General features: G+C 43.5%; 1 pseudogene across 2 annotated transcripts; it reads left to right on the top strand.

Moving 5' to 3' along the window:
* Window positions 1-8481: 8481 nt before the first annotated feature.
* Window positions 8482-23868, top strand: LOC309627348 (general transcription factor IIF subunit 2 pseudogene; annotated as a pseudogene). Of its 2 annotated transcripts, XR_014249826.1 has the most exons (3): window positions 8482-11248; window positions 11567-12216; window positions 13310-23868. The product of XR_014249826.1 is annotated as a general transcription factor IIF subunit 2 pseudogene (transcript). The 2 variants fall into 2 exon arrangements; XR_014249815.1 differs by having other exon boundaries at window positions 11567-23868.
* The last annotated feature ends 771 nt before the right edge of the window (window positions 23869-24639 follow it).

The raw sequence follows: 24639 nt of genomic DNA on the forward strand, positions 1-24639 counted from the left end.
GTGTGTTAGTTTCTGCTTTATAACAAAGTGAATCAGCTATACATATACATATGTCTCCTCCCTCTTGCGTCTCCCTCCCACCCTCCCTATCCACCCCTCTAGGTGGTCACAAAGCACTGAGCTGATCTCCCTGTGCTATGCGGCTGCTTCCCATTAGCTATCTATTTTACATTTGGTAGTGTATATATGTCCATGCCACTCTCTCACTTCGTCCCAGCTTACCCTTCCCACTCCCTGTGTCCTCAAGTCCATTCTCTACGTCTGCGTCTTTATTCCTGTCCTGCCCCTACGTTCTTCAGAACCATCTTTTTTTTAGATTCCATATATATGTGTTAGCATACGGTATTTGTTTTTCTATTTCTGACTTACTTCACTCTGTATGACAGACTCTAGGTCCATCCACCTCACTACAAATAACTCAATTTCATTTCTTTTTATGGCTGAGTAATATTCCATTTTATATATGTACCACATCTTCTTTATCCATTCATCTGCCGATGGACACTTAGGTTGCTTCCATGTCCTGGCTATTGTAAATAGAGCTGCAATGAACATTGTGGTACATGACTCTTTTTGAATTATAGTTTTTCTCAGGGTATATGCCCAGTAGTGGGATTGCTGGGTCATATGGTAGTTCTATTTTTAGTTTTTTAAGGACCCTCCATACTGTTCTCCATAGTGGCTGTATCAATTTACATTCCCACTAACAGTGCAAGAGGGTTCCCTTTTCTCCACACCCTCTCCAGCATTTATTGTTTGTAGACTTTTGATGATGGCCATTCTGACTTGTGTGAGGTGATACCTTATTGTAGTTTTGATTTGCATTTCTCTAATGATTAGTGATGTTGAGCGTCCTTTCATGTGTTTGTTGGCAATCTGTATATCTTCTTTGGAGAAATGTCTGTTTAGGTCTTCTGCCCATTTTTGGATTGGGTTTTTTTCTTTTTTTGATATGGAGCTGCATGAGCTGTTTGTAAATTTTGGAGATTAATCCTTTGTCAGTTGCTTCATTGGCAAACATTTTCTCCCATTCTGAGGGTTGTCTTTTCATCTTGTTTATGTTTTCCTTTGCTGTGCAAAAGCTTTTAAGTTTCATTAGGTCCCATTTGTTAATTTTTGTTTTTATTTCCATTTCTCTAGGAAGTGGGTCAAAAAGGATCTTGCTGTGATTTATGTCATAGAGTGTTCTGCCTATGTTTTCCTCTAAGAGTTTTATAGTGTCTGACCTTATATTTAGGTCTTTAATCCATTTTGAGTTTATTTTTGTGTATGGTGTTAGGGAGTGTTCTAATTTCATTCTTTTACATGTAGCTGTCCAGTGAACAAGGAAATTTTAATGTTAAAAATTATTAACTCTACCACTGTAGAAGGTTTAAAGAGAAATCTATAGAATATTCTAAAGCTGAGGGAGTGTCCAAGGGAAGAACAAATTGGAAGGGGCCCTCTCCTTCAATCAGGAATTCAAACCTTGTTGAAAAATTTGTAATGCAATGTGAGGTGCCCCGGGAGCCCAAGCCAGGCCTGGTCCATAGCCTCCAGGCAATTAGGAAACATCCCTCTGGGGTACTGGATGGCAGGGAGCACCTTGGGAGAGTCTGAGTCAGGAACCTACTTGCAGGCTGAGTGATGAAGTCCTAGGATGTGTGTGCCCATGTCTGGAGGGGCACTGGAAACAGCCTTCCAGGGAGCTGGTGGTGGAGGCTGGCAGGTTGGTGCACCGGGAAATCAGAGGCCTGCTCATCAGCAGGATGGTGCCCGAGGTGCACAGAGTCCGCCATGGGAAGCTCCAGCGAGGTGGACATGGGGCTAGGCCTGGGGCTGTGAGCTCACAGGCATGTTCTGGACACACAGCTGGGACATAACATTAATGGATGCTCCCGTGGACATGCCTCTGGCAGCAGTGCAGGTGGAGGTGGGGAAGCAAACAGAAGCACACTGGATCCCGGAAAAGTTTCTTCTTCCTGCAGTGTCCCTCCACAGCTCCATCTACTGACACAGCTTAATATTGTACTCACTGCAAAGGAGAAACGCGAAAAGGGGGCTCTCCAACTATCCCAGAGCAGGTATTGACGGGTAGGTTTGGAGTTGACAGGCAGCAAATTGATAACTGTTGCAACAGGTGCAATAGAAAAGTAATTTGTGGAAGATTAGTGTAATGGGATACCACTCAGCACTAAATAGAATGAACTACTGATATAGGCAACAGCACAGACGTATGGCAGAAACGGCACGTTGAACGAAAGAAACCAGACACAAGAGTAAATACTGTCATATGAAATTCTAGACCACATCAGACTCATTTATAGGGAAAAATGTCAATCAGTGTTGCCTGAGGATTTGGGGTGGATGGTATTGACTGCAAAGGATCACAGAGGAATTTGGGGGAGATGATAGAAACATTCTAAATGTATCTGGATTGCGGTAGTGGTTACATAGGTGTATGTATTTATCAAAATGCATCCAAATGTACCCTTAAAATAGATGTTTTGTTCTGATCACCACAGTGAGTTTAATGAGCACTCATCATCTCATATAGATACAAAAATAAAAGAAAAAGAAAAAAATATTCTTTCCCCGTGATGAGAACTCAGGATTTGCTCTTGTAACAACTTTTATATGTAACATACACCAGTGTTGATTATATTAATCATGTTGAGGATGCATTTTATTTTATGTAAATTATACCTCAGTAGTGTCTATTTTTAAAACATCATCTATAAATCAGATACCTGTGCTTGTGTAGGATGTAGAACACGATTGCCTTCCAAACCCTGCTACCTTGTAAATTCCAGGATAAAGGCCTTTTGAGAAAATCACAGCTTTGATCCAAACACTGGAAACCTCCCTCTTCCTGCAGGAGGTGGATTCTCAGAGCGGAAAAGCCTGAGAGGTCATAGAGGATTATTCTGGATTATTCCTGGGAAACAGACGAGATGCTGGGCCTGGAAGGAAGTTGCCCAGGAAAGTCCAATCATGTTCTCTCTGGGGGATAAGACCCTGCATTCTTCTCTAGCTCAGCCACCACTGGTCCTGCATCTTTCATGGTTTGGTCATAAGCACAGGTGATGTGAGGGGACAATGACAAAGGGAGATGCCCTTCAAGACTGGCCAGCCCACCAGGCAGGGATAAGGGATGCAGGAGGAGCAACTTGCCTAAAGAAAAGGAACTCACTAAAGATCCTGACAGCGTCTGAAAGTGGGAGGCATCATGGATTGACATATAACAGTAACAACTGTGAATGGTAACACTAACAATTATGAGAACAAATTGTAAAGGAGTTGCAGAAGTCTGGCATGCAGCTCCTTTATAAATGAGGCCTAATGATGGGTAGTGACCCAGTAGCTAATGTTTGCTGGTGCTGGTGGTCGAGTGGAGAGCCCACAGTCTTGATTTGTATGTGTGTACTTGCCTCAAAACTCCACAAATCTGTAAAATATAGGCTGGTTGTAAAAGTCTTCACCTCAGCAAAACCAAAAGAAATCTTGTGAGTTTGAGAATTTCAGTTCCTAGGTCTCAGGCATATCAATGGCCCAGAGGGGGTTTACTGAACTTGCCTTATGAATATATGTATACAATGAACTATTTCTCCTCCTAACAAGAACACTTAATGTGAATAATGGAAGATTGACTAGAGCACCTTTTAACTCAGTGCTCCTAGTGCTGGGCACCCATCCCAGCGAGCTCCCACATGGCATCAAAATTGGGCATGACCCCGATGTTCATAGCAGCACTATTCACAAATAGCCAAGACATGGAAACAACCTAAATGTCCATCGACAAATGAATGGATAAAGAAGATGTGGTACATATATACAATGGAATATTACTCAGCCATAAAAAAGAATGAAATAATGCCACTTGTAGCAACATGGATGGACCTAAGATTATCATACTAAGTGAAGTAAGAAAGACAAATACCATATGATATCACTTATATGTGGAATTTAAAATATGACACAAATGAACTCATCTATGAAACAGAAACAGACTCACAGACATAGAGAACAGACGTGTGGTTGCCAAGGGGGAGGAGAAGTGGGGAAGGGATGGAGTGGGAGTTGGGGGTTAGCAGATGCAAACTAGTATATATAGAATGGATAAATAACAAGGTCCTACTGTATAGCACAGGGAACTATATTCAATATCCTGAGATAAACCATAATGGAAAAGAACATAAAAAAGAATGTATATATATGTATAACTGAATCACTTTGCTGTACAGCGGAAATTAACACTACATTGTAAATCAACTATACTTCAATAAAAAAAGAAAGAAAAAAGTGAGCATGTGTAAGGATGGTCGTTTTGGAATTGTCCGCCATGCTAGAGAGTTAGAGGTAATCTAGGTATCCATTTGTCTGGGGAAATGGATGAGTATAACATGGAGGAGACACTCAGCGGGATACAGTGCACAAGTTAGAAGCACAGATGACATACACACACATAGATAGACCTTAAAAATAGAGTGCTGGGTGAAAAGGCAGTAAATAGAATAAAGTCTAGCATATAATACCATGTATGAAAATTAAAAGTACAGCTCACAGGGACTTCCCTGGCAGTCCAGTGGTTAAGACTTTGCCTTCCAATGCAGGGGGTATGGTTTTGATCCCTAGTTGGGGAGCTAAGATCCTACATGCCTACAGCCAAATACCCAAGACAAAACAGAAGCAATACTGTAACAAATTCAACAAAGACTTTAAAAAATGGTCTGCATCAAAAAAATCTTTAAAAAAAAAGTACAGCTCACAAAATAATACTACATATTTTGCAAGAATACACACACATACACGTCAAAATATTTTGAGAGTTTTTTTTTTTTAAATAAGGGGAGTAGAAGTGAGAAATGGGCATAAAAGGGAGTATCTAAATGAACAAGAAAGGGACCTTGCACAGGCTGATGATAAAAGCATGTTATGAACTGTGGCCAAATGGACCTCAACTGATCGACATGTTATAGAAGCAAACCGAGAGCTCCAAACCAAGAGTTTTGGACTGTATAAAAAGGCCGGTAGAACAGAATGTCTCAGGAGAATTCCACTCACACCATCCTCAGGCCAAAGCTGCCTCGTGCTACCGAGCTGATCTCTGTACAGGGTTATGGCGACTGGGAACTGTTAGCGCAGGACAGCGTGTGTCTGCGTGAGTATCAGTGTCCATGACATCGGTGTTGAGATGCACATGGGTTAGAATTCAGAGTCCACTTGCAGTTTTCCCTAAGCTTTACTCCCTGTGGAGTCTCTTATATAAAAATAATACGATCTCCATTTATATTTGATGTAAGGAATCGGAATGGAGACATACACTAAACTCAGGCAGCAAGATAACCAAGACATGGGAGCAGCTGAGAACCCCATCTTGAGAAAGAGACCCTTACCTGAGGGAGGTGCCCCTCCAGGTTGTATGCCTGCTGGTCATCATCCAGTATCCCCCATGTCCACCAGGTCACCAGGATGCTGCGTACCACATTCCCAGGAGTTCTGGGATGGGCAAGGTGCCCCACTGGTAGGGACACAAGGCCCCATGATGGAGAATGGGAATCATCAGGCCTGGTGAAGGCTGGTTGGGGCAGATGTCCTAGCAGGAGCAGGGGTGGCTTATCTGGGCCCAAGGCCCATGCAGGTTGGGGAAGAAGCAGGGTGCGGAGGAGGGGCAGGGGTCAAGGGAGGAGTGTGGGAGAAGAGGGGAGCAAGGCGGAAGGGGCGGCGAATGAAAGGGAGAGGGAGAGGAGGAAGGCAGGTGGTAGGAGGAGCAGGGCGACACAGGCCAGGGTAGAGGTGACCCAGGCAGGGAGGTGGGAAGGGGCAAAACTGGTAAGAGGAGGGAGACAGTCTGGGCATGTGGTAGGAAGAGGACCAGTTTGGTCTGAGTAGCTGGTGACTGAGGCAGGCACAGGGTGAAGAGACAGGGAAGTCTTAGGGACAAGAGACAGGACAGGAGGAAGGAAGTGAGCTGAAAGCTGAGCTGGGGCAAGGGGAGAAGGATGATGAAGAGGAGTTTGAACAGGAATGAGACGGGGCAGCTTCTTCTTCATGGCTCTCCGCTGAGAAGTGATGGGCTCAGTGTTCTGCATTCTTTCTTTGCTTGATGCCATTATGACTCAGATTCCATCAACAGAGAGTCCAAAATTCTCTGACATTTTGACTTGGAAGATACCTTTGAGATCCATGAGTACAGCTTTCTCCATCTTATAAATTAAGAAACAAAGGCCCAGAGGGTTGTCCAAAGTCACCCAACAGTTAGTTAGGGGCATAGTTTGGGTAGAATCCAATCCAGAGCTCATAAAGACAACCCCAGGCTGACCAGGGAGTGGGTCAAAGTGCAGGGCTCTCCAGCGTGTGGAGGGGGCCCCTCTGGTCATTAGGGCCCACCCTGGGCAATGGAGGTGCCCACTCTCCATCCTTGAAAGCACCTTCTATCCCTGTCTAGCCGTCGTCAGAACCTGCAAGAAGCCTCTTATCTTCCCACCATTGAAAAGCCCGCTGCATATGCACAGAAAAGGACTGAACGTGAAGGAAACACTAATGCTGACCGGTTCACCAAGCAATAACTGAGCTCAAACGGCACTGGGGTATGGGCACTGGGGGAAGAAGGACCTGCAGCAGGGGGATGGGGACGGGTCAAGGAGAATTTAGAGCCTCCCTCTAGTCATTGCATTAGACGCTCCCACGCGTTTCTCACTGTTTGTCTCATTAGACGTTCATCAGACAGGGATGTTACCTCCATTTTAAGGAAGAAGAAACTATGCCCAGAGAGGCAAAGACACTTGCCCAGGGCACACAGCCTTGAGTAACAATACCAAGACCAGAATCCTGGCACCTGGTTCTGTGCTCTTTCCATTAAATGACTACACTGGGAAGTGGGATGGGAGCACAAGGGGACAAGCCCCCGCACCAGAATGAGAATTTGGTTGAGTTTAGAATTTTAGGTTCTATGTTATTTTCTCTCAGAAATTTGAAGCTATTGCTTCACTGTATTTTTAGAATGAGTATTGTAAATTTGCATCTGAACTCTGAAGTCAACATGATGCATACTCCATTGATAGGGAATCTGTTTTCTTTGTGCTTTTAAGATTTTTTTCTTAATCCCTGGTTTCTGAAATTTCATTACAATATCCCTTTTTCAGTTTATTCTGCCAAGTCCTTGGTGAGGTCTTTCCATTTGAGGGTTTCATCAGTTCTGGGAAATCCCTTTGAGAATTGCTTAAGAGGTCTCTCTTCTCCAGTATCATCTTCTCTTCTTCTGGAATTCTCATTTGATGGATGTTGAAACTTCTGGACCTGTCTCTTAACTTTCCTTTAAAACATTTTATATCTTTGTGTTTGGAGGATATCTTTTGAAAGAATTCCTCAGCTTAATCTTCCAGCTCACTGATCTCATCTTCACCTGCATCCAGGTGCTATAGGGCCTCTTCTAGTGAATATTTTATTTCAGATTAAGATTTGATCTCCAAGCTCTTTAGCTGATTAATGTCTATGATGCTATAACCTCTTTCATCTCTGAGAATACTAATTTTTCTGAAGTCCTATTCTGCTTGCTCTGTTTCCTTGGGCTCTTCTGTCTCTGTTGTGTCTCTCCCGTCTATGATTTTAGAATTCATCAAATGTTTAGGATTCTTGTGCACTCATTTTTGTCACTGACATGTCCTGTTAACTAACCTAGTTATGGTTTTCAGGGATTCCTAACAGTTTCTGGTCCACTGGAAGAAACGTTTGTTGGTTACTAGCATTGTAATAGATTTATTAAAATATTTTTTCTTTCTTTTCTATGATTCAGGGCAGAAGAGGGAGGCTATAGTATTATTAAGCCTCCCACCTGGGACCAGAACTTCTGCTTTATCAGTGTATTCTGTGCTATTACCTTATATATGTATGTATATGTGTGTGCATGCACCTTTCCCTGAACTCTTAATAGGCTGTATTAATTAGCATTCTCCAGAGAAACAGAACCAATAGGATATATAGATAGATATAGATTATATAAATTTATGTTAAATATATTATAATAATATATTAGTGATAATATATTATTATAGTGTATGAATAGTCATAATATATTATATATTTAGATAACATTTATAACATGTTTAATTAAAATAATATATTAATGTGATACTTACTATATAGGAATTTATTTTTTATTTTATTTTTTTTTAAATTTTTTTTTTTTTTTAATGCTATTCTTCTCTGCTTACATTCTTTTTATTTATGTATGTATGGCTTTGTTGGGTCTTCGTTTCTGTGCGAGGGCTTTCTCTAGTTGTGGCAAGCGGGGGCCACTCTTCATCGCGGTGCGCGGGCCTCTCACTATCGCGGCTTCTCGTTGCCGAGCACAGGCTCCAGACGCGCAGGCTCAGTAGTCATGGCTCACGGGCCGAGTTGGTCCGCGGCATGTGGGATCTTCCCAGACCAGGGCTCGAACCCGTGTGCCCTGCATTGGCAGGCAGATTCTCAACCACTGCGCCACCAGGGAAGCCCAGGAATTTATTATAAGGAGTTGGTTCATACAATTATGGAGGCTGGCAAATCCAAAAACTGCAGTGTGGGCCCACAGGCTGGAGACCCAGGCGAGCTGATGTTCTAGTTTGAGTCTGGAGGCCATTTGCTGGAGAATTCTCTCTTGCCTGGAGGAGGCCAGTCTTCTGTGCCATTCAGACCTTCAGCTGATAAGTCAAGGCCCATTCACACTATGGAGGGCAATCTGCTTTAACAAAAGTCCACCTATTTAAATGCTAACCTCACCCCAAAACACCCTCACAGAATAATGTCCTTGTTGATTGTTAGGACCTTTATATATAATCCAGTTATTAATCCTTTGTCGGTTTTAGATGTTGCACCTATTTCTTTACAGTCTGTCATTTGCCTTTTAGTTTATGGAATCTTCTGTAAAGACATTTTCATTTTTGTGTAGTTAGGCTTGCCTAAGTCTTACTTCATGATTTGTGTTTACCTCAGGAAAACCTGACAACCACTAGGTTACAACAAAAATGTTCTCCTTTGGTTCCCCTAAAATGTTTACATTTAGCTCTTTAAGGCAGTAGAAGTAGAGGTTAGGAACCTGGATGCTGAAAGAGACTGCTTGGGTTGGAATCATGGCTCCCATTATGAGTATGCTGAAATAAAATTAGTTTCATATGAATTTTGCCTATTTAATCAACAAATATCTTTTAAGCACATATTTGATGCCAGACACTGTTTATATAATACAGCAGTAAACAAAACAAAAACCCTTACCATTATGGAACTGACACTCCAGTGGATAACAAGCTAACATTTACTGAGCCCTCACTACGTCACTCACTTTACTAAATCATTTAATCCTCATAACAACCTTATAAGGTAGGTACTATTATTATTCCCATTTTTCCGATGAGGAAGAGGAGGCATGGAGAGGTTAAGTGACACCTCCCCACCCCCACCCCAAGGCCACACAACCAGTAAGTGGCAGGGTCAGGGTTTGAACTTGGGCGTCCCATCTCCAGAGCATGCGCTTCAAGCCCTCACTACACTATGCTGTCTTCTTCCGTTGTCCAGAGGCGACATCTGTGAGGGTTAGGCTCTAGTTTCATACGGCCAAATGGTTTTGCAAAAAGGCAATGCCAGTTTAGGATTCCATCAATCCTTCACTCATGCTACCAGTTTTTATTTAGCAACTCCTATGCTGGCATTCAGTGAGGGACAAGACAGACACGATCTGTTGTCACAAAGTGATTACCATATAATGGGGACACAAATAAACAAAAGGTCCTTAGGAAACATGTGCCCAGTGCTGACAGAGGAGACACTGTCAAGCACTAGGAGCCTACCTGTGTCAGACTTGGTGGTTCAGGAAAGAGAGAGCAAACTTCTCAGGTGACCTTGCAAGAAGAATGGCATCGCGCGGGTCACGTGGCCGGGGAGGAGCCTATGCGTGAGTAGGGGCTGGGAAGAAGAATTAGCTGCGCCAGTGGGGTGGGGTTATTATGGCAGCAAGGTCGGTGAAAGGAAATAATAACGAAGACCTGGTGGCGAGAGAGAGCAACGGAGGTGTAATTGAGTTTACAAGCTCCTTACAAGCAGAGTTTTAGGGAGTTTCTGCAAGAGATGACGCTGAGCAGCAGTCCCTTCTAGAAAGGCTTGGTAAGCCACCGGAAAGAGAGTGGACTTCATTCTATGAAAGGTGGGGAGGCTCCGAAGGCTATTAAGAAAGAGAAAGACATTTCTTTTTTCTTAATTAATTAATTAATTAATTAATTTTTGGCTGTGTTGGGTCTTTGTTGCTGCACGTAGCGAGCGGGGGCTGCTCTTCGTTGCGGAGCGCGGGCTTCTCATTGCAGTGGCTTCTCGTTACAGAGCACGGGCTCCAGGCGTGCGGGCTTCAGTAGTTGTGGCGCACGGGCTTTTAGTTGCTCCGCGGCATGTGGGATCTTCGCGGACCAGGGCTCGAACCGCTGTCTCCTGCCTTGGCAGGCGGATTGTTAAGCATTGCGCCACCAGGGAAGCCCGAGAAAGACGTATTTAGAATCATGTTTTAGGGACTTCCCTGGCGTTCCAGTGGTTAAGAATCCGCCTTCCAATGCAGGGGACGTAGGTTCGATCCCTGGTCAGGGAACTAAGATCCCACATGCCACAGGGCAACTAAGCCCACGCGCTGCAACTATTGAGCCTGCACGCTCTAGAGCCCACACGCCACAACCAGAGAGAAGCCTGCGCACTGCAACGAAAGATCCCTCATGCAGCAACGAAGATCCCGTGTGCCTCAACTAAGACCCAATGCAACCAAAATAAAATTAAAAAAAAAAAAAACACCAGAAACATGTTTTAGAAACACTACTTTGACTCCAGCATGTGGAATATAGTGACCGAGGAAGCAAATTCAGTGAAGAAGCGATTGCACTGAATCAGGAGAGAAAAGTTGTAGAGTGGCCTCAACTGGGCCAGGGCATAGGGATAGTGTGAGCAATTTGAGATGAATTAAGGAGGTAGAATGGGCAGAACTTGCTGGCTCACTGGAGCGAGATATGGGGAGAAGTAAGCTTAACACTCAAGTTTCTGGTTTAGGAAACAGGGTGGATGGGGAATACTGGAAGAGCAGGTTTGTTTCGGGGGAGAAGGCATGAGAAGGTGATGGGTCCTGGTTTTGACCTATTAGGAATCGTGTGCATTGCAGGACATCAGTTGGCATTTGGGTGGTCTGCCAGAAGCTCAGGAGAGAGATCTGAACTATGGTTGCCCTTTTGAGAGGATTCTGCAGAAATATAATCTTCAAAAGGTGTGTAGGGCTTCCCTGGTGGCGCAGTGGTTGAGAATCTGCCTGCCAATGCAGGGGACACGGGTTCGAGCCCTGGTCTGGGAAGATCCCACATGCCGCGGAGCAACTAGGCCCGTGAGCCACAGCTACTGAGCCTGCGCGTCTGGAGCCTGTGCTCTGCAACAGGAGGGGCCGCGATGGTGAGAGGCCCGCGCACCGCGATGAGGAGTGGCCCCCGCTTGCCGCAACTAGAGAAAGCCCTCGCACAGAAACGAAGACCCAGCACAGCCAAAAATAAATAAATAAATAAATAAAAAAAAAAAAAAAAAAAAAAAAAAGGTGTGTAGAGTGAGAAGGGACAGCACCTGGGACCAAGGAACAGCAGTTATGGCCCAAGACACACTGAGGTGCCCACAGAGGAGACTGGAAATGGCAGTTCGAGAGGCAGGAGGAAACCCAGAAGCAGGGGGCATCATGGAACCCACGGGAAGAGAATGTTTTAAGATGAAGGGAGCAATCAGGAGGGGAAATAAGGGCTTTCTGCATTTAGCCAGAAGATGGTGAGAGCAATTTTAATTCAGAGTCAAAATAGCTGGTGAGGGACTAGGAATAACTCCTTAGAGTACCTGCATCTCCAGCCTTTCTAAAGATGCTGAAGCAAGCTGCCTTCCCTCGAACCCACCCTACACTGGAGAATTAAGGAAAATGGGTTCAGTGGAGGAAATAATCCATTAAGCTATCCACCCTCATGGGTATGCTTTAGGAGATTTGGGGAAAAACCCATAAGTGAATCAAGGTGATTGGCTTTCCAGGGTGGTTGTAACCCAATCCCATCAAGGAACTCCCTAAAGGTGGCAATAAATAGAGCTGTGTGGAGGGAGTGGGTTCTTCCTTCCAGGGGGAGGCAGCCTGGGGCCTGAGTGAGCCCTGCTCATCAGGGAGCACCCTTCCTTGTAAGCCTTGCTCAGCACAGCTCTCTGCCTGCTCTGGTGAGTCTCAGCCTGGTAGAAGGGGCTTCCTTCCCGGCTTCCTTTTGTAAAATTATGCTCACTCTTTGCTCTCTATGCCTTAGGCATGAGGGCACCCAGAGAGGTTATCTTAAGAAATACAGCCTCTCAGCTCCTGCTGGTTTAAATGGATTTGGATTTGAATTGGAAAGTTTCCCCACTTAGGTCAGAGAGAATATGGCGGAGCAGAGGTTGTTGAAGCTACTGTGGTGGTGTTTGATCCACGGTGGGCTTTAGGAGCTGTGAGGCAGGATTGCTCTGCCTGCAAGTCAGTTGCAGATGCCTGCGCTCTGGACCTCAAAATATAGGCCTGGGGAAAAAAAAGAAGAAGAAGAAACAAAATATAGGCCTGGAACCTGCTAACCTCTGTGGCCTCGATGTCTCTGCCAACAGCTGGTGTCAGGGTCTCTCCCTGTGCTCAGGCCAGGTTGGCAGGGAGGACATGCCCCCAAGCCAAGGCCCTCCGTGCCTCTTATTTTGTGTGGAGGCAGGAGGGCAAAGCAGGATATCTGAATTCTGGGCGGTGGGACCTGGGCGGGGCACGGGGCGTGGTGTCCACCTCCGCTCCATTTTTTCACAACAAACAAACCAATCAAATAAGACCTTTCGTTCCTTCAAAAAAATAAAATAAAATTATTAAACGCCTACAGCACTGAAAGCCACAAACTCTACCCTCATGGCGCTTACAGTCTAGTGGGGAAGAGATACGATAAAATAATAAATATATAAAATATAAATTATCCAGGATATTTCACATTGACTGGTGCTCTGGAGAAAAATAAAGCAGGGAAGAAGGACAGGGGGAAACAGGGTTGTAGGGAAGGCGTTTAGGAGATGGCTGTGTTTTAGAAAACTCTTCACATCAGTAGATAGGAGCTCCTGTAATTTTAATTGCTGAAGTACTTCATTTTCAGGATGTGCCATGCTTATTTATCAAACTCCCCACTTTTATGATGGTTTCCCATCTTCCCTTATTATGAATCGTTTGACAATTGTTGTATAGCGCTCTTTAGATTCTAAGACTCTATCTTTTAACATTTCTGAAGTCAGCATGTGCTTTATATTTCCTCGCTAGGTTCCTGGATTCCAGCAGCTGGTTTTGGTGTCCTGCTTCCCTCTTCATCCCTAGCTGGCCCACCCTCTGCACCCTCAGCTCAGGTGCACATGGCCTCCAGAGGCAGCAGACCCAAGCCCCAGAGCATTCCACTCAGCTTGGAGGGAATCCAACAGAACCAGCGGGTATGGCTGGTGAAGCTTCCTAAATACCTGTCACAGCAGTGGTCCGAAGCTTCTGGAAGCGGTGAAGTAGGGAAGCTGCAGATTGCCAAAAATCAAGGGAAGTCTGAAATCTCATTTATTTTGAATAAGGAACTTACAGACATTCGAGGTACAGATGGACAACCTGCCCCAGTCATCGCTCCCAGGGAGCATCAGCTTGTCTTGCAGGGGGTCAGAGGGCAGGTCCTCACAGCGCTGACTGAGCGTGCACCGGATCAGCTCTCCCTGGAAGGAACGGTGGTACATCGGGGAGAATGCAGACCTGCTCTGAGTGAAAACTACATGAGGCTGAAGAGAAGGCAAATAGAGGAGTCTTCCAAACCTGCCAGAACCGTACAGAAACTGGAGAAGGTAGTCATGACCAATTATAAACCTGTTGCCAATCATCAGTACAACATTGAATATGAGAAGAAAAAGAAAGAAAATGGAAAGAGAGTGAAGGCTGATAAAGATCAAGTTTTAACCTTGCTATTTGCTGCCTTTGAGAAACACCAGTATTATAACATAAAGGACTTGGTTGGCATCACTATGCAACCTGTGGTGTACCTGAAGGAAATCTTGAATGAAATCGGTGTTCGGAATGTAAAAGGGCCCCACAAAAACACATGGGAGCTAAAAGCAGAGTACCGGTATTATCTGGCAGCGGCCAAGAGTGAGTGAGACAGCCCTTTGTCAAGAAGCGCCAATATGAGCGTGACAATCTTCTGACGCTAAAAGTGATGTGAGGCTGTGCTATTATTGCTAAGAGTTAGGTCGGTTAAATATCTTTTTAAGTATTCATATTTAGATTGTAAAACAGGGAAATAAAAAAAGATGTAAACTGAGAAAATGTTGTCTGAGGACTACCCGTCTTTGCTGCATCCCCAAAGAGCTCAGCTCCTCTCAGTCTAAAGAGAAGTGTCGGGCTTCCCTGGTGGCGCAGTGGTTGAGAATCTGCCTGCTAATGCAGGGGACACGGGTTCGTGCCCCGGTCTGGGAAGATCCCACATGCCGCGGAGCAACTAAGCCCGTGCATCACAACTACTGAGCCTGCCTGTCTGGAGCCCGTGCTCTGCAACAAGGAAGGCCGCGATAGTAAGAGGCCCGTGCACCGCGATGAAGAGTGGCCCCCGCTCGCCGCAACTAGAGAAAGTCCTCGCACAGAAACGAAGACCCAAGACAGCCAAATAAATAAATAAATAGTAATTAAAAGGTGCTAATAATTAAAAAAAAGAAAAAAAAGAAGTGTCATCAGAAACTGGACAGGGGTGGGGCCAGGGGTGGGCCTGGGGTGGAGGGTAGGGTTGGCTGGGGTTAGGGGTGGAGGCAAGCAAATTCTACATTCTAAAATTACTGAAGAACACAGTTGTTTTTGAAATGTTTAAAACATATGGTCCTTTCATATGCAGAAACATCAATGAAAAAATATTTAGAGTAAGAGAGTGAGATAATTAAAACTGGCAGTTGGCAGGTAGAGGAGGATGGCCTCCGACTGATGGAGTGGAAACAGGCTGTATTAGAGATCCTTTCCTTACTTCAAGGGAGTTGTGAGTTGTATCTTAAATTTGGATCCCTGATCGTTGCCTGAAACATCGTTTAAAGAGATTCCACTCTGGCAGCAAGCACTGAAATGAAAATTGACAAGAATAATGGCAACAATGACAATAATAATGGCTAACATTTATGCACTTGGTGTAAGCTAGGTGCTGTGCTTAGGACTTGATGTCATTTTTTAGATAATTTTTTTCTTTCAGCAGCTCCACGAGGGAGATGTGGAGTCTCTCTTCTGCTCTCCCACCCCATCCTTCAAAGGCTGCTGAGGGATGTGGGGTTGAGGAAGGGTTTTTATTTTTTATTTTTATTTATTTTGGCTGTGCCGGGTCTTAGTTAGACGTGGAAGTTTAGAGGCCAGAGGAGGTCTGTTTCACTGCGTTGTTCAGGGTGCTCTGCTGCACGGGGACCGGTCTCATTCCCGGAATGTGCCGCGACAAGGGGTACAAATGTTTCCTCTGGGCCAGGAGCTAGAGAGGGAGTTGGCGTGCTGTTATCTAGGGTCCAACAGGGCTGTCTGGAGGGGTGGAGAGACCTTGGTCGACGTAGGCTGAGAAGTGGCATCTGATGCCAGGGTTGCGGAAGGAATCATAAGCAGACACCTAGAGCAGAGGTGCCTTCCTCTGCGTCAGGCTTACTGAAGGAGAGCTGTGTCAGTGATGGGAAACCTCCGAATAACCAGCTCAGCACCTGTGAGACCACTGACCTTCTTCATCTACCAGAGCCAACCAGAGTGCCAGCTTACACCAGAGGGCTTGAAATCAGATCTCAAGAGTACCAGTTCACATACTACTTTCCTTTCTCCTCCATCCTTACATGTTGGCGGGTCCCAAACAGTGGTTAGTGAATAGGGGAGGAGACAGCAGGAAGCGAGGAGGGAGCAGAGTGATGAAGCTGTTCCCACGTGGGGAAGGTGAGAGGGCTCAACCCTGAGCCATGTCTGGGTGTTCTTATCACAGTATCAAGACTGTTTGGGACCTAAAGTGACTGTAGGGCTATTTATTTCCTAGAGAAGAAAAGGGCGGGTCTGCCAGAGTCTCTTCCAGGGAAGGAGGTTACTCCATAAATGAATATTAAAGAGATGGTAAGAGGCAAAAAGAAAATTAGTTTGATTAAGTCTTGAATGTTGCTTATTCAACTGGTAGGGGGAGTAACTCCAGTCAGGGGAGTAACGTGAAGGCAGTCAATGTTGTGTGACTTTATTCCAACAACAATCAGCTGCTGAGTACAGCTGCTGAGTACAGGCCCAGAGTCAGAGTTGGGGTTATCAAGGGTTGGAGGTTTTCTAGGTTAGTATGATGGGTGGAGAGAGGGGAGAAAGTTGAAGCTGTTTACAAAGATTTATAATGATGGAAAGGTGGACAGTGGAGACAGGAGGGGAGAGACAGATAGTGGAAAGTAAACGGCATCAAGTCCTGGGAGACCCCAGTGGGGTTGAAGAATTACTGGAGTGTAGGTACCAGAGAACCTGAACTGGAAAGACGGGAGGTGGTGGTCAGTGATGTTAAGTAACTTCTGTGAAGTCATAAAGCCACCAAGAGGGGAGATGGTGGCCTTCCGTCAGTTAGACTGGTAGTCCCCAACTCACGCTCATTGTTTCTGTTCTATTACGACCACTTGGAATAAATCTGACCTTTCCATCTTCATAACATTCCCTCCTGGAAACAATGGTGTCAGCTTGAAAGAATACTATATTTTCTACCACCAATTTTCTCCTTGTTTTCTATAGTTTTTCTAGGAAATAGCTCTTAGGTCCTCCCATACTCTCCCTTCCCACTTATGCTGAGCTAGGTCTCCATCTGTCACATACTTTCTAAATAATGTCTCTGCCTGAAACAACCAGTTTTGTTTATTCCACACCTGCTATAAAACCTTAAGTGATTCCTTATTCACTGCTTCAAGTCATAGATGTCTACCTAATTTTCTAGGCCATCCACACTTTCTTCTGCTATTACTGAGAGCCTTCCATGAAATCTGAGTTCCAGTTACTCATAGAAGATGAATAAAGGGAATCATGCTCTATGTGATCTCATTGATGTCCTCAAAAGTAACAATTCTTATTGAAGTTCCAGAATGCTCTGAGTGATGCATATAGTGCTGGCCAACCTGGGCTAGCTCCCAGAGAGGACACGCATTTCCAGTCCAACACAGAGGGGCACAAGGAGGAGGAATGAGCAGACCAGCCTTTCCCATCAGATCGCCTGGCACAGGACTTGCACTCAATGCATTCTCCTTAAATGAGTGAATGGCTTTCAATGCACAAACATTTACTAAATCTATCCATCCAATTAGACTGCTAAGGACAATTCATGGTTGAATTTAAGTCAATTTGAATAGGTAAGTGAAGCTCTGGAAATTTTAAAAGCAAGTGAGGAAAGTGGCTTCAAGGACTTTATGGCTACAGAAGGTTAACAGTATTTGGAATGAAATGAATATCAAGATCATACAAATTCATTTTGAGGATTGCAATTCATTTAACTAGAGCAATATGACTAAATTAAGCAAAGCGTGGCTCTGTATCCCAAATGTAGAGAGGCGCTAACAATTATATTGAGAAATGGTAGAGAAGCAATTATACTCCAATAAAGATGTTAAAAAAAAAAAGAAAGAAAGAACTGGTAGAGAGGGAGATTGAGAGACAGGGAGAGAGTGCCAGCTACCTGGTACTACCAAAGCTACCTGCTTTGTACTAAATTCCTCTACTTATACCATTAAAAAAATAACTTATTTTATATATAAAATAGATAAACAACAAGGACCTACTGTGTAGCGCAGGGTAATAACTTAAAATGGAAAAGAATCTGAAAATGAATATATATATTATATAATCATAAAAGTAATTATATATATAATCACTTTGCTGTACACCTGAAACTAACAAAACATTGTAAATTAACTATACTTCAATTTAAGAAAAGAACTTATTCATGCTTATTTATTTTTGTCTCCACTGAGAGTCTTTTAAATAAGTCATAGTCATACTTTTTTTTATTGAGGTATAATTGACATATAACATTATATTAATTTTAGGTATACAACATAATGATTCAATATTTGTATATACTGTAATGTGGTTATCACGATAAGTCTAGTTAACATCTGTCACCATACATAGTTACAAAAATAGTTTTTTCTTGTGATGAGAACTTTTAAGATTTACTGTCTTAGTAACTTTCAAATGTGCAATATAATATTATTAACTATAGTTACCATGCTGTACATTATATCTCCATGACTTATTTACTTTATGACTGGAAGTTGTGCCTTTTGATTCCCTTCACGCATTTCCCCCCCTACCCCTCTGGCAATTACCAATCTGTTCTCTATGGTATGAACCTGTTGTTGTCGTTGTTGGTTTTAATATTCCACACATAAGTGAGACCATAACGTATCTTTCTCTGTCTGACTTATTTCAATTAGCAAAATGCCCTCAAGATCCATCCATATTGTCACAAACAACAAGATTTCCTTCTCTTATGGCTGAATAATATTCCCTTGTGTGTGTGTGTGCACGTGTGCGCATGCATGCATCACATTTTCTTTATCCATTTATCTATGGATGGACATTTAGGTTGTTTCCATATCTTGGTTATTATAAATAATGCTGCAATAAACATGGGGGTGCAGATATCTTTCTGAGTTAGTGTTTTCCTTTTCCTCAGATAAATACCTAGAAGTGGAATTGCTGGATCATATGATAGTTCTATTTTTAACTTTTTGAGGAAACTCCATACTGTTTTCCACTGTGGCTGTACCAGTTAAGCCATGGTCATCCTTGATGCTTGAGTGAAAGAACTTGCAGTCAGAATTCTGGATGGTGAAGGGACTACACACAAGAAGCCCATCAAGGATTACCAAGAACTACACTCTTTAGAGATTATTTAGCAGCAGGATGGCCCTGGCCTAAGAGATGTTACTCCTTTCCAATTCTGAAGCTCAGCATGAAGGCAAAGGGCAGATGAGAAATAGATCAAAAGTTAAGATGACAATCGTAGTCACTTGAGGGTAACATTTCCAAGATTTGGGGAATAGGGACAATGGGAGAGGAGAAAAGTAACTCCCTAAGTGAAACCTGATAGCCATTCTAGGACTTAGGCATTAATTTAACAAAGCTTAACACAAACCAAAACTTTAACGAAAATAACTATTTCCTATTTAAGAGGAAATTTTAAGTTGGGAGAAAGGCTTGATAAAGAAGTTGATTTAGCTGCTTATGGGTGAATTTGCCAAGGATGCTTTGGTGTTCCAGATGGCCCAGGTTAGCTGGAGGAACGAGAGGAGGTAAGGGGAATGGTTTGTCTTTATCCTCCATAACCTACCCATGTGGACTGATCATATTAGTTGCTTAATAGTAGATTATTAAAATAAAGGCTTAAGCTGAAAGGCTATATTGTACAGCACATGGAATACAGCCAATATATATATTTTTTAATTTACTTATTTTTTGTTTATTTATTTTTGGCTGCGTTGGGTCTTCATTGCGGCGTGTGGGCTTTCTCTAGTTGCAGGGAGCAGTGGCTACTCTTCGTTGTGATGCGTGGGCTTCTCATGGTGGTGGCTTCTCTTGTTGCAGAGCACGGGCTCGAGGCACGCAGGCTCAGTAGCTGTGGCACACGGGCTCAGTAGTTGTGGCTCGTGGGCTCTAGAGCGCAGGCTCAGTAGTTGTGGCGCACAGGCTTAGTTGCTCCACGGCATATGGGATCTTCCCGGACCAGGGCTCGAACCCGTGTCCCCTGCATTGGCAGGAGGATTCTTAACCACTGCACCACCAGGGAAGCCCGTATATAGCCAATATTTTATAATAACTTTAAATAGAGTATAATCTATAAAAATATCGAATCTATTTTGTACACCTGAAACTAACATAATATTGTAAATCAACTATACTTCAATTAAAAATAATAGTAAAGCTAAATAACTCTCCTAAAGGGACTTCCCTGGTGGTCCAGTGGTAAAGAATCCACCTTCCAATGCAGGGAACGCGGGTTCCATCCCTGGTTGGGGAACTAAGATCCCACATGCCATGGGGCAACTAAGCCCGCACGCCACAACTACTGAGCTCATGCACCTCAACTAGAGAGCCCGTGTGCCGCAAACTACAGAGTCCACGCTCCCTGGAGCCCGCACACCACAACTAGAAAGAATCCCGCACACCACAACGAAGAGCCCCCTCCCTGCAACGAAAGATCCCACATGCCACAAGGAAGATCCCGTGTGTCACAACTAAGACCCGACACAGCCAAAAAACAAAACAAAACAAAACAAAAACCAAAAAACCGAAAAACCCCAAAAGTCTCCTAAAAATAAATTTAAAAAAATAAAATAAAGGCTTATTTGTTAGGGTGCAGTGAACCCTCCAAAACAGTGATTCCCCTCTATCTCTGCCCCCAAATTTCTCACCTTTAGTCCCAGATGAGTGTGCTGGCAAAGCACTTGGTGAGGAGGCTTCTCCTGACCATGGCTTGTCTCCTGAAGGGACCTCATCCTTAGATGTTTGTTGATTTCAGGGAAGCCAAGGTGTTAAGTGTCTTAAAATGTCATCAAAATAGGATGGACAGGGACTTCCCTGGTGGTGCAGTGGTTAAGAATCCGCCTGCCAATGCAGGGGACACGGGTTTGAGCCCTGGTCTGGGAAGATCCCGTATGCCACAGAGCAACTAAGCCCATGTGTCACAACTACTGAGCCTGTGCTCTAGAGCCCAAGAGCCACAACTACTGAGTCCTCATGCCACAATTACTGAAGCCCGCTCACCTAGAGCCCGTGCTCTGCAACAAGAGAAGCCACTGCAAGGAGAAGCCCACGCACTGCAACGAAGAGTAGCCCCAGCTCGCCACAACTAGAGAAAGCCTGCGCATAGCAATGAAGACCCAACGCAGCCAAAAATAAATAAATAAAATAAATAAATTAAAAATAAAAACAGGATGGACAGCACAGTAGCCCTGCCCTGACAACTGCTCAATCTTTTTTTTATCTCTTTGCCCCTCCTCAGCCTGTTTTCAGAAGTAGATACCTGCTCCTTATTTAATGCTATGGAATGTCTCTGAAAAAGTATCAGAGCCCCATCTTAAGGTTTCTGTAGAGAACCTGGGAGTGGGTGCTGGGAGCTTATTGGTTCACTCACTCATATGTACCATGTCAAAAAAGGGGGCTTATTTATTATAGGACCAACAGCTTCTTACTTATAGAGCAAAGTGTTCCAGTACCAGAAACATTTTTCAGTGAGGAATTGCTGATAAGTGCAAATTTATTTTTATACTCTTTAAACAGTACTTGTGGAACATATTCATTGGCCCTAAGGGCGATCAGAGATTGCTTTGACAACTCGAATTGTGAAGCCCTCTTCCTGTGTGGTTCCTTTACTTCCCTTGATCATGACCCCAGTAAACTCTGTCAGCATCAGTACTTTAACAGGATGTTCCAGACCCCATCTTAGTTGCCACGACCAAGATTCTGAATCAGCCAGCCTCTAGGAAGGCCAGATTCCATTTAGAAAAGGAATATAAAGCAGCAGTTCCAAAACCTGGAACTTAGATGCTCAGTCAGGCCTTCTCACAGAAATGCTGAATCTCAGCCTCCTGGGGTGGAACCCAAGATAACTATATTTTTAACAAGCTGCAGTTGATTCTGATGCCCAGGCACATTTGGGAACCACTGATACAGATTCAGATTAGGCTATAAATTGCATATTTATGCCACTCCATATGACTAATTACAGTAAATAGGCTGATGCCAGAGACAGCACAAATTATTTCAGTGACAGACTGAATTTACGCTGATGCGTCTAATTTAATCATCTTTGTGCTAAGGATAATTTAACCGTTATCCTACTTGACTATAGGAATTTCTCAATCTGTTTATTTTTTTATATATAATACACTCATACCAGATTTCCCTTATCAAGTTGTATATTCCCACAGCAAACGATGTTTAACACTGTTTGAAGCTTTAGAAATAACATCATTTAAAAGCCGAGTTGTGGCTGCTTGTCCCCATAAGTTTTCATTTATGGTCATCACCCATCTCATCATGGATGATGTCAGAGAGCCCTTTGTTAATATTTCCGTGGGCAGCCAATGTGCATTTTCAAGTCTCCTGAATTTTACCCCCTACTTCGATCAATTTATTGGTAGAAATTTCTGTATTCAGTAGGTTCAGCACACTAGTAAAATGCCACCGAAGATTTTGTTTCTTTTTTTTAACTTTATGCAAACATCCCATAGAGCAGTAATTCTCCAACTTTGGTATACATAATAATCACCTATAAGGGAAGGAGGAGCCTTTACAAATGCAAATCCTTGGTCCCCACACCTGTAGACTGATTAAGAAGACGTGGTCGAGGCCCAGGAATCTGCATTTTAACAAGTGCCCCCACCCCCGCAAGATTATTATGTACACTGAAGTTTTTGTGCACTAAATACTAAGGTATTATTTACACTGTAGTACTCACCTTGAGTAATTCTGATATAGGTGATCTGCAAACCACACTGTGAGAAACAAGGATACTCACATAAGAAATGGGAAAGTGGAAAGTTTCACCTATCTCAAGACAAGATTTTAGACAATGCATAGGACATCATCACCCAGGAAAAGCAGCATTGTGGACCTACTTCCATGATTACTTACATTCTTGGCAGAACCTTGTACCACTGGACAAGTCATGGTATGAACCCAACTCTTCGTGAGGTTTTTTTCAGTCTCATTATGGGTCCAGGATGTTCCATAGATATAATTCTTTTCAACTTTTTTTTATTGCTTCTTCATAAACAGAAACTTAAGGTGATTGCTTCTATATCTTGTAACATTAAAACACTTGACAGATAATATTTTCACTTAAGTTTCACTTAGGCTATTGGTATGGTTTATTTCTTATGTGCAACGTCATTATGAGTTTTAAAGTTCTAGGTGAACTTTTTTCCCCCCACGATTGTCATATTTGTAATAGGTGTCTCTGCTGCATGTCTGTAACTTACAGTTTTGACCATCCTTATTATCACATCGATTATAGAGGATTTCTCTTCCACGTAGATTCTACTAAAGGTGAATATTTCCTTTCTGACTGAAGTCCGTATCACACTTGTTCATATCAATTTTTCTCTTGTGTGGATTCTCAGATGAATGTGAAATGTTGAAGTCTGAGAGGAGCCTTACCACACTCATCACATTTATAGGGTCTCTCTCCCCGTGGGCTCTCTTATGAATGCCAAGTTTCACACTCAGAAAAATTCTTGAGTGTGGTACCACACGTACCACACTGATATATCCCTCTCCCGAATGGGAATGGGGTGTATAACGGAGAAGAGTGGAGCACCTGCTGAAGCCCTTACTGTGCTCTTCATGTGGATCTGGTTTCTCTCCCATGTGGACTCTGATGACCTCTAAGATCAGCAGCTCTGTAATAACTCTCACCACCTTTACCTCCTTTATAGGGTTTCTCTCCTGCATAGATGCTTTCAGGATTGCAAATGTTTTTGTACTGGCTGATACCCTCAACCCACTCAGCACATTTGAAAGGTCCTTCTACTGTGTGAACTCCAAGATTGTTAGAAGTTTTTATTTTAGCTCATCTAAAAAGGGTGTGTGCTGGACTTCCCTGGTGGCACAGTGGTTGAGAACCTGCCTGCCAATGCAGGGGACATGGGTTTGAGCCCTGGTCCGGGAAGATCCCACATGCTGCGGAGCAACTAAGCCCGTGCGCCACAACTATTGAGCCCATGTGCCACAACTACTGAAGCCCATGCGCCTAGAGCCCATGCTCCACAAGAGAGGCCACTGCAATGAGAAGCCCACACACCACAACGTAGAGTAGCCCCCACTCGGTGCAGCTAGAGAAAAGCCCATGTGCAGCAACGAAGACCCAATGCAGCCAAAAATAAACAAATATGAATCTCATGCAAATAAATAAATAAATAAATAAATAAATAAATAAATAAATAAAAAGGGTGTGTGGTAGGAAGCTTCTGATATGGCTGCCATGATATTCATGCCTCTGGGTAATCACAGCCTTGGATAATTCCTTCCTCTTGAGTTCAGGCTGGACCTAACAACTTGCTTCTAACAAATAGAATAAGAAAAACTAACAATATTAATTTCCCTTTCATTTTCTTAAACTGAAATGATATGGTAATGGTGATGGGGATGCTACTTCTGTGATCAGGTTACAAATGACTGTGACTCTGTCTTGCTGGTCATCTCTTTCTGGCTCTTCTTGCATGTTTGCTCATGGAGAGAGCTACCTGGCAAGGGACTAAGGGCAGTCTGCAGCCAACAGCCAGTAAGGAACTGAGGCACACAATCCAACAGCCTCAAGTAACTGAGTCCTGCTAATAACCATGCTTGGAAGTGGATCCTTCCCCTGTTGAACCTTCATTTGGGACTGCTGCCCCAGCCAACACCTGACTGAAGCCTTGTGAGAGACTGAAACAGATGACCCAGTGAAGCTCTGCCTGGACCCCTGACCCACAGAAACTGAGATAATAAATGTATGTTGTCTTAAGCCACTAAGTTTTGGGGTAATTTGTTACAGAGCAATAGATAAATAATACAGCGTGTAGTGATATCTCATTGGGGGTTTTATTTATTTATTATTTATTTATTTA

Source organism: Balaenoptera borealis, assembly GCF_965194805.1.
Source record: "Balaenoptera borealis genome assembly, chromosome: 1".
Taxonomy (NCBI): domain Eukaryota; kingdom Metazoa; phylum Chordata; class Mammalia; order Artiodactyla; family Balaenopteridae; genus Balaenoptera; species Balaenoptera borealis.